The 10,170-nt window shown below is 34.7% G+C and overlaps 1 long non-coding RNA gene across 1 annotated transcript; it reads right to left on the bottom strand.

Annotated features, from left to right (window-relative positions):
* Positions 1 to 3,889: 3,889 nt before the first annotated feature.
* Positions 3,890 to 8,869, bottom strand: LOC134485884 (uncharacterized). The gene is made up of 3 exons (XR_015677960.1): positions 8,464 to 8,869; positions 8,109 to 8,177; positions 3,890 to 4,046 (listed from the first exon to the last, which is right to left on the bottom strand). It is a non-coding gene; the product is annotated as an uncharacterized LOC134485884 (long non-coding RNA).
* Between the last annotated feature and the right edge of the window lie 1,301 nt (positions 8,870 to 10,170).

Genomic DNA, 10,170 nt, shown 5'->3' with positions numbered 1-10,170 from the left:
CTCAAGCACCTTCAAACTCTTTTAGTCCTTTCTCTGATTCCTTCAATGGGGGTCCCGTTCTCAGTTCAGTGTTTTGCTGCTGGCATTTGCCTATGTATTTGCTGTATTCTGTCTGTGTCTCTCAGGAGAGATCTATATCAGGTTCCTGTCGGCCTGCACTTCTTTGCTTCATCCATCTTATCTAGTTTGGTGACTGTATATGTATGGGCCACATGTGGGGCAGGCTCTGAATGGGTGTTCCTTCTGCTTCTGTTCTAAACTTTGTCTCCCTATTCCCTCCCAAGGGTATTCTTGTTCTCCTTTTAAATAAGGAGTGAAGCATTTGCAATTTGGTCATCCTTCTTGAGTTTCATGCGTTCTGTACATCTAGGGTAATTCAAGCATTTGGGCTAATATCCATTTATCAATGAGTGCATACCATGTGTGTTTTTCTGTGATTGGGTTACCTCACTCAGTATGATATTCTGCTGCCTTCAGGAAACACACCTCAGAGACAAAGACAGACACTACCTCAGAGTGAAAGGCTGGAAAACAACTTTCCAAGCAAATGGTCTGAAGAAGCAAGCTGGAGTAGCCATTCTAATATCCAATAAAATTGATTTTCAACCAAAAGTTATCAAAAAAATAAGGAAGGACACTTCAGTTTGATCAAAGGAAAAATCCACCAAGATGAACTCTCAGTCCTAAATATCCATGCTACAAATACAAGGGCACCAACATACATAAAAGAAACCTTACTAAAGCACACATTGCCCCTCACACAATAATAGTAGGTGATTTCAACACCCCACTCTCATCAATGGACAGATCATGGAAATGGAAATTAAGGTGTCATGCAGGCTGCTGCGGGGAGAGTAGACATCAGTAGCCTTACCCAACACTGGGCCCTGTATCCCACAGAACCAACCTGCCAGGCAGATTAGCATAATGGTAGTGCACTTGTTATTAGAGAACCAAACACTTTGTTGTTGAATTTCAGAATGTTCCACAGGAGCATTTGGTATGTAACTCACAACGACATTAAAGATATTTTCAAAATTGTTTGTAGTGCCTGAACACCATAGTCTGAGCCCATGTTGAAATCTTCCCATTCCTCATTTTAATGAATGTTCACACAGAGGCAATAGAGTTCTGTATTTGGTTTCATAATTCTAGTCAAGTCATGGATGGGAAAGACATAAGTCACAAGACAGAACCAACAACTGCTATTTCAATAAATGGTCATGCTTTCAAAATGTCTTTTAATTTTGTCTGGGCATTGACCTTGGGAAGTTAGTTATATACATTGTATATTGTATATATTGTTAACTATATGTAATATAAACATAGAAACACTTAAAATTCAAAAGAAAGCAGTAACTGAGGAAGATGCTAATTAAGGAAAACTTACTGAATCTCAAGATGAGACTAGGTATTAAAATAAGTCACCAAATATTTTAGAATGCATAATTTCATTTTAATATATTCAAAATAGGCTTAGCACAATTTATCTGTACTTAGAAATATTATAATATTAATAGCAAGCCATTATAATACTGTGATGGGTTCTGTATTCCCTCCCATCATATTCACTTTATAGAGCAGAAAGTTAAATGCAGAATAGTATTCTGACAGGAAGGTTCTATCTTCAAGAGTTAATGCATAATTTTTTTTTGTTTTCTAATTCCCCCAATTAAAGCAGTGTTCTACAGATATAATTTGGTATGTAACTCAATGATGTGAAAAGAATTTTCAAAGCTGCTTATAGTGCCTGTACCATAGCCTGAGCCCATATCTGCTCTGAGTCATACCCATTACTCATTTTAATGAATGGTAACACAGAGTCAAAAGAAACTGTGTTTTAGCCTTCAACACTAACATTTATTTTCCTCCCATTTGCCCTCAGCCAGTTCATTACTCAAAATAAATTAGTGAAAAATTGCTATGAAGCTAGAGTTTATGCACGTCTTTGAAAATCAGAATTATGTAGAAGGGGCATCTTTAACATGAGTAGCATTTTTAGAAAATAATTGCTTGGCTCACAACTTTACCTTTTGTTAAAACAACAATGTAATTATAATTTAATTAATGTTATCTTTAGAAAATATAATACTAGTATCACATAATAATGGTAGTTGTCATTAAATAATTTACTTTCCTAAACTGATAACAAGTTCTGCTGATGGTAGACAAGTGATCTGCCATTTATATATGACTCTAGTCTGGCAACACTAACAACTGATTTCTTTAAGGGTTACACAAATAACCAAGTCATTTCTTTTGTGCAAATTGTACATGCAAATTATTTTATGCCCAAGTTATAGATTTTGTAACCTGGACATATTTTCACTTATCTCATCAAATAGGCACACGGTTACCTATGATGACCAATCAGTAGAGATCCTGTTATGTCCGTTTCCTTTCTGACATACTGTACTGGTTCATACTTCTGCCTTAGTTGTCTAGAGACATTGATTTTATTGAACTTAACCTGAAAAGACTTTGCCTTTTGCAATGGACCTTCTTACAACTAAAAACCATGTTTGTTCCCCTTATGTTTTTATTACTTTATTTCTTTTGCTTGCTCTCATTTTAATTTTCTCTATATTCAATATTTTCTGGTAAAAACATTTGAATTTTCTTTCCTAATATCTGCATTCAGTGATAAAATAATTTCCTCTACAATGTATATGATCTCTGGAATGAATTTCTACAGGGTATGCTTTCATTAGTTTAAATTTTGGACATCAATTTTGAGATTTGTCTCATATGGAAATATATATTTCACTGTCAGAATAGTTGGAAGTGTTATGTTTCTGATATTGAGGACAGAAAGTTTATTGTATCTTTTGCTATTGTGGATCCTTTCTGATTTTATTACTTTTTTCTTTCTCATTTTTTCTTAGATTGCTTTGAAACTTGCTGATACTATTGAGCTTTCCAAAGAAATAGTTTGATTACGGTTACATTGCTCTTTGTTTAATATTTCATTGATTATTTTAATAGTTTTATTCCAACTTGTGGCTTTCAATTTAATTTATTCTGCATTAAAATTTATGCAATTCGTGTTTGTAATGTCACATAGTTAAAAATTCCTCTTTAGAAATTCCCCACCACCATTATCCCATTGTGAGTATATGATATGATCCTGACTACACAGGCATTTCAATTTGCATCTAATATATTGCTTGAGAATATAAGATCTGTTGTTGTAACAGGAACAGAATGACAATAGTGAATAACTCTTTTCTCGGATTTCACTACTTTGTTCTATCTATCTATTAAAGTATTATAAAGTTCTATATATCTATTAAAGTATTTGCCAGAGTGTCTGGAGAGATGGCACAGTTATGAACAACCCTTACTTTTCTTGCTTAAGAACCAGGTTTGATGTCTAATACCCATACCAGGTATCACACAAACATCTGTAACACCAGTTCCAGTGGACACAATTGCCCTTTTTTCAGCTCTACCAACACCTGCATACAAAATAAACAAATATAAATGATCTGGCATTCATGTGCAAGTGTGTTCACATGCATAAACATACAGACACACAGACACGTACAGAGTGAGAGAGACAGAGACAGAGACAGAGAAGAGACAGAGACAGAGGTATAAAAGACAGAGAGACAGAGGAATAAGAGGAGGACAGAAGGCATGGAAAGAGACAGAAAATTTTTAAAAATTAAAAAATATATTCATCTATTTTCACTTTCAGTTTTGCAATGATTATTCATGTACTGATTTGGCATATTTAAGAGTACTACATCTTTAAAATATTGACCCTGTAACACTGCAATATATTTCTCTTCCTTTCTCTTAACTTCCCTTGTTTTGATTTCCATACTGTCTAAAGTTAATTCTGATATTATTTAAAATATATAAACTCAGCATAGATTTCTGTGGACACTGTTCACTTTTTATTCAACACACCAAAAAAAGGGATACTCAAAGATAGACTATTTGTAATGTTCTCTACGTGTCAGTATTTTAGCTTTTTAGACAGTGATGTCATTTGGGATATTGTAGTTCCTCAGAAATCCTGCAGTCCTGATGTTGTTCACCTAAAGAGAAAAAAAAGGGGGATGAGAAGGAAGCTTGAGGTAACACAGAGTGTTCTTGGTTTGAACTGTCTGGACTCTGTTCACATTATACCAGCATTTGCTTTTCTTTAGCCAGTATTGACTCAGAAACAAAATCTCAAACTTACCAAAAAAAAAAAAAGGATAAAGAAGAGAAAAGAGATCAAGCTATGGCCTTCTGAAGAATCCTCCCTTCTACTACTCCAGACAAAAGCTAGCTCTGGAGTTCTGTTGGAGAAGGTCCAGAGTTTGCAGACTTAATCTTAGTGGAGAGCTTGATTGGTGGAAAATAACCAGTTCATAGCAGACATTCCAATTTTTTACATATTTACTGAATAAACTAGTCAGTTCAAGTAATTGCAAAAGTACTTATTGCAAAAAAGTATATTCTGGTGCATCAATCTTAGAGATTCTACACTGTGTAATTAAGGCAAACAGCCAATTTTTCTCATTCAGTGTGATTTTATGTGCCCTTATATTGAATCTATGAATATATATCCTGAAATCTCTGAGGTCGTCTAGAAGCTGAGAAAGACCCAAGACAAAGGATTGCCTGCTTCATTTTCTAGTTGCAAACATATTTTTCTGAAACTCCAAATAATTACTTGGTAGGGGTCTTTGAATCTTGATCCAATGCTTATGCATCATATTTTTCAAGGACATTGATGCCAACTAGTGGCATTGACTCACATTTACATGGTGAACATGTATCTTTTTAATCTTTTGTGACTTGTACAAGTTCATTCTTCTAATTCTTTAAACAATAATCCAGTCACACCCATGTTTGCCATTATATGTAAAAACTTTCCAGAAAATACAGAAGTTAAACATTACCATATTCATACAGCAGATATTTCTTCATTATGAAAAACAAAACAGGGGCTGGGGATTTAGCTCAGTGGTAGAGCACTTACCTAGGAAGCGCAAGGCCCTGGGTTCGGTCCCCAGCTCCAAAAAAAAAAAAAAAAAAAGAAAAAAGAAAAACAAAACAAACAAAATAACTACTGAATTTTAATGTACATCTCTTTTTAAGTTCCTACTTTAGTGTTGCCAGTTTTCTTTCTCTACTTGCCATTCTTCTAAATGTTCCTCATTAGTTAGTGAAGGTTGTGTTATTTTATTTTATCTTTTATTTTATTGAATATATGGGTGTTTTGTCTGGATGTTTGTTTATGTACATCATGAAGGCCAGGAGAGGGCCCCTGATAGTATAAATATGGTATTACAGAAGTCATGATCTGCTATGGCTGTAGGGATCAAATCCAAGTCATCTGGAAAAGCAAACTTGTCCTCCTAATTACTGAGCAATCTTTGAGTCCCCAAAGATTGTCTTCTTGGATAAAGTCTATTCAAGCTGTCCTGAAATATTCTACAGACAGATAGTCCTTTAGATTTAAAATTCATCTCTGAATTTAATCATAATAAGCTAAGACATTTAAGAACTTTTAATATGAAAGGTACTCTTACAGGTACATTCTAAGCATAGTTTATAATAATCCTTAAGCAGTGTGTAATTGTGGTTATGTCTCTATTTTATGGTAAGGATGCTAAGCCATCAAATGTCTTAAATACTCAAGGACAACAATTCAACCACAGTTAAACAACTAGTAAACCGAGTTTACGTTCAAACTCAGATAAGTGTGGCTGTCTACCCTGTACTTCTAGACAACACCCCTGTCCTCCTCAGAGTTTATCAAGAAAGAAATCTTACACATCAAGGGCTTGAGTCTCTTTCATTTCAGTTATTTCAGTCAATTCCCTTGATGTTTCTGCCATGTTATTTGAAGGACACAGCGAATTATTCAAACCTAATTATGTGAAGACATGGGCTTTCTAGTGACAATAGAATTATCATCTCTGTGACACTGGTTCACTCAAATATTTATTCTCTTGTTTTGAAGAGAGGATCATATACGGAGAAGAGAACAAATTTTTAAGATAGGTTACTGGAGAGATGATCCTAGTACAATGCTGTCTTCAGTGTTTATACCAAGTCAGTCTGCTAGAAATCTTGTCACGGCACAAGTCAACTGCATCTTTAGAGGGGAGAACCATGGCTCTGAAAATATTCCACCAAGTCTGTCAAAAGTGGCTAGTATTGTACTACTGTAGAAGATAGAATGGGGCTTCTTAGCAGGCTTCTTAGGTGGGAGTTCAAATCTACAGAGAAGTATAAGAATGTAGAAGAAAGCAAATGTAGTTTAGAGAAAAGTTAGAAAGCAATAAGAGCTTGACAAAAATAATCAGTAAATTATGGTAGCAGGGAAATATTTTTCAGGGGAGAGAAAGGGTAGGACAGAAAACAGAAAAGGAAGGACTGAACTGTGAAGACCAGGGCAAGCTAAACAGCTGGTAGCAAGTAGATTAAGGGATTGAGTTATGAAAGGGAGAAGCAACCAAAGCAGGCAACTGGATTTAACTTGTAAAATCCAGGAAATATTTCTAGTTTCCATCCCCATAGACCCTATAAACTTTTTACTAAATCCATGGTTGACTGCAAGTGTCTAAGTTCCTGTAGCCTTTACATTAAAGGATTCCTTGTCTCTCAGGTTGTATTTCTGAATGCCTATTGTGAAGTGAGTGCTCTCTGTGTTTTACCCTATAGCAACAGCCTTACTAACCAAGGAAATGACTCATGATTGTAGGTCAAAGAGCAATAGTGACAAGTGGTAGAAGTAAAGTTTAGCTAGAACATTAGTTTGTTCTCATGAGACAGGATAGAGCTTCCCCTCACTTAGTAGAGTTAGTCAAAGGCATAGGACAGGGACATGTGTTTTGAACTTGCAGGACATTTCCTGAAGCAGAAATTAGGAAAAATATTAAAAAGTTGGAACTTCATAAAGTCTCATTATTTATAAAATTTTTTAAAAAGTCATCATATATGAGATGTTTGAGGCCTTTAGCAACATAGAGGAGTCTATATTCCAAACATAGGAGCTATTACCACACAAAGACTTATCTTTGATTTTAAATGCATATGTTTAAAAGCATGGAAACTGCCTTTCTTATTGACAACAAAGAGGTTGATCTTATGTCTTGCTTTAGCTGTTCAAGCCAATTTTAAAATAACTTTGAATATATAAATGTGTGCATGATAGCAGTATGATAAGCATAGCACACAGGTAAAGACCAGAAAAAAATTATTATCAGTTGTCTACTTCCATTATTTTGTGACTTCCAGGAATCAAATTCAGATTGGTAGCTTCATGAGCAAACACATTTCCTATCAAACTGTCTTGCAGACTCTTAAATAAAATCTATAAGGTGATTCGTTTTGCATTATTTGGGTAAATATGGATTGTACCTCATACTGTTAACTACTCCTTCTCTTGCTGTTTATTAGTATTTTATCACAATTCTTTTATATTTGTATTGATTGATGTGTTATATAACATATATATCATATATGTATGTTATGGCATCAAATATATGTTATATATGTTATAATGTATAACATACATATGTTATGTTATGTAATCAATTGCTTTCATTGTAGGCATTTTAGTTTTTCTATAAGTTATAATATAGGGTAAATATTAATCTAAATACACTGTTAAACTCTTTTCTCTTGATGTGAGTAATATATGGTTAGCAAAATATTCTATTTGAAATTTACATAATTAAGTCATCTTCAATCTTCAGTATTTTCTGTCTCAGCCAACTATATTTGACCAAGGAATTATATATCATATTTTTAAAATGTATATTACATATATTATATATTTATATATAATTATCCTTTGCCTATTTGTCTTTCTATCTCTTATGAAATATTCTTAAGCACTTAGCTTTGGGAGCTCGGTATAATTATAGTACCTCTCACTCACTTTGTCATTAACTTTTCTGAATACATGAAATATGTCTGTGGTTCTTCCATTTTATGGTAAGGAAACTGAATTATAAAATGGCCTAGAACATACCCATGAAGAAAACCACATGCACCTGGAGTCCAGATCCAAACTTAGGCAGTCATGGCTCCTTCTAATCCTCTTAACCGTAATCTCCATAGTTACAAAGGATTTTGTATTACTAAGCCAGACTCACCATAGGCCCTGTAATTTGTCCATTTCCTTGAGTGTCGGTCCAGTCGTGAGAATGGTTCTTCTTAAAGCACTGAAAGACATGGCACTTTGATTGAAATTCATGTGTCATTTCCTGAGCAAGAAAGGCTTTTCTAGTGACTGTCAGAAGCTCTGTTCTCAGGGCACTGTTGTATTTCAGAAAGTCTGGGTTGTTTTACAATTACATTCAGACTTAAGTCAAATCAAATACCAATGGCAAATAGGTCTAGGCTGTAAACTGACTACTTTCAACTGCTCTTGCAGTGTTTACAGCACAACGTTTCCAGCAACTCTTACTATTTACAGGAAAGCCCATATCCTTGAGACGTTAGACTTACACTGTGTGCCTAAAAGTGGCTAGGTTTTTGGTGAGGGCTAAAGGATAGAGAACTGGTAGGAGGAGATCTTTTCTTAGAGGTAAAATGGGCAGGAGGTTCAAAGGGAACATGGTGCTTCAACGAAAGTTTAGTAAGACAGGAAGAGCTGGGCATGGAGATCACTAAGGTAGGATAGAATGAAGTATTCTTCAGAGGGGGAAAGGAGATAGGGCAGAAGGCAGAAAGAGGGTTGGCCTGGTGACAAGCCTGAATGCAGGCAGGCTGAGAAGGCAGGATATGAATGCGATTCAGAGGACCAAATGGAAGAGATCGCTGGGCAATAGAATGGGGCGGGCAGGAAAAAATGCTAGGAAAATGTCTTCTCATCTTTCCGGATGCCCCTCAAAGATGGTACTCCACCAATATCAGCTAGCGACTGAGCTGGAGCTTGACTAGCTCTGGCAATTACCTCTCGGGTCACTCCACACCTCATCCTATGTCTGAATGCCCATTATGAAGCAAACACTCTCACTGTGCTTCCGGCACCTCAGCCTTGTCACCCTGTAGATTCAACCAAGATTTAGCTGTCAAAGTCATCATGGTAAAAGAAGACTAAGCAAAAACGAGGGTTTTAAACTTGTGTCTGTGCTTAACATAACCTGGGGTTTTCTTTCTATCAGCAAATACAGGTAGGTTTAAACAATAGACCTGGGACAGGAATCCCAAAACAGGTACTGGGAAAATACATAGAAGTCCGTTCAGTTTTCACATATCACTTAGTGAAAAAGAGATTATTTAGAATTGATTTTCTTTCCATTTTAACAAAGAACGAAAACACTTGACTCTAGAAAAGAACCATCATAAGTCGAGAAATCCATCAATCAATGTTAAATATATACCTGTGCTATATTACAATTAAAGTTCATGGTCCCAATCTATAGTCTGGGCTTTTCTTCATCTTTTGTTACATGAAGCTAATTACTGACATACTAGGTAATAATTGATAGAAGTTGGACCAGTGTGCAATATCTTCATTTTCCTTCTTTATTTGTTTTCTCAATCTTGTCTACAATTGCTGTCAAATATACCTTTTCAACCTTGTATTTTTACTGAGTATTTTATATAAATTAATGTTTCTCCATTCTTACAAATTGTGTTTCCTATTTTTAAAGCTGCATTGGGTTCTCTAGATAAACTAATACACATAAAATTAATCTAAATTGACTTTTGAAAACACATTACATTACTCCATGTGTAACGAGAAACATTATAATAGCAATGGCATTTTATCAAATTTTATGTAAACTATTCACAAATGTTAATTGCTTAGAGAAATGGATTTCTCTGATATTCTTTAAATTTGCCATTTATTTATGAATCTCCTTTTCCAAAAACTCTCTTGGTCTTCCTTCTTTTAAGTATTCTTTTCTTCCTGCTCCTCATAGATTTGTAAAATGCATTGCAGTTATCCAAGATGAGGAATATTTATGCATCTGCCAATATGCTCATTCTTATATAATTTTCAAGTATAAGTGCACACAAACCTTACTTAGTATGTGGTTATTATTTTTGTGCTGTTCATTTTTATTAGAACTCGTACTGAAATGATACACTTGAAATCTGTTTAGTTTTTTCATATCCTTTCAGTGGTATAATCATGCTATTTTTTCTTCTTTTCCCTAATATATCCAAGGTTCTACTTTTCATCTATAGATAGGAAACATGAAT

The sequence above is a fragment of the Rattus norvegicus genome, chromosome 2 (genome assembly GCF_021556685.1).
Source record: "Rattus norvegicus strain SHRSP/BbbUtx chromosome 2, alternate assembly SHRSP_T2T, whole genome shotgun sequence".
Lineage (NCBI taxonomy): Eukaryota > Metazoa > Chordata > Mammalia > Rodentia > Muridae > Rattus > Rattus norvegicus.
The sequence above is the reverse complement of the archived record's forward strand: the minus strand, read 5'-3'. Positions and strand labels throughout refer to the sequence as shown.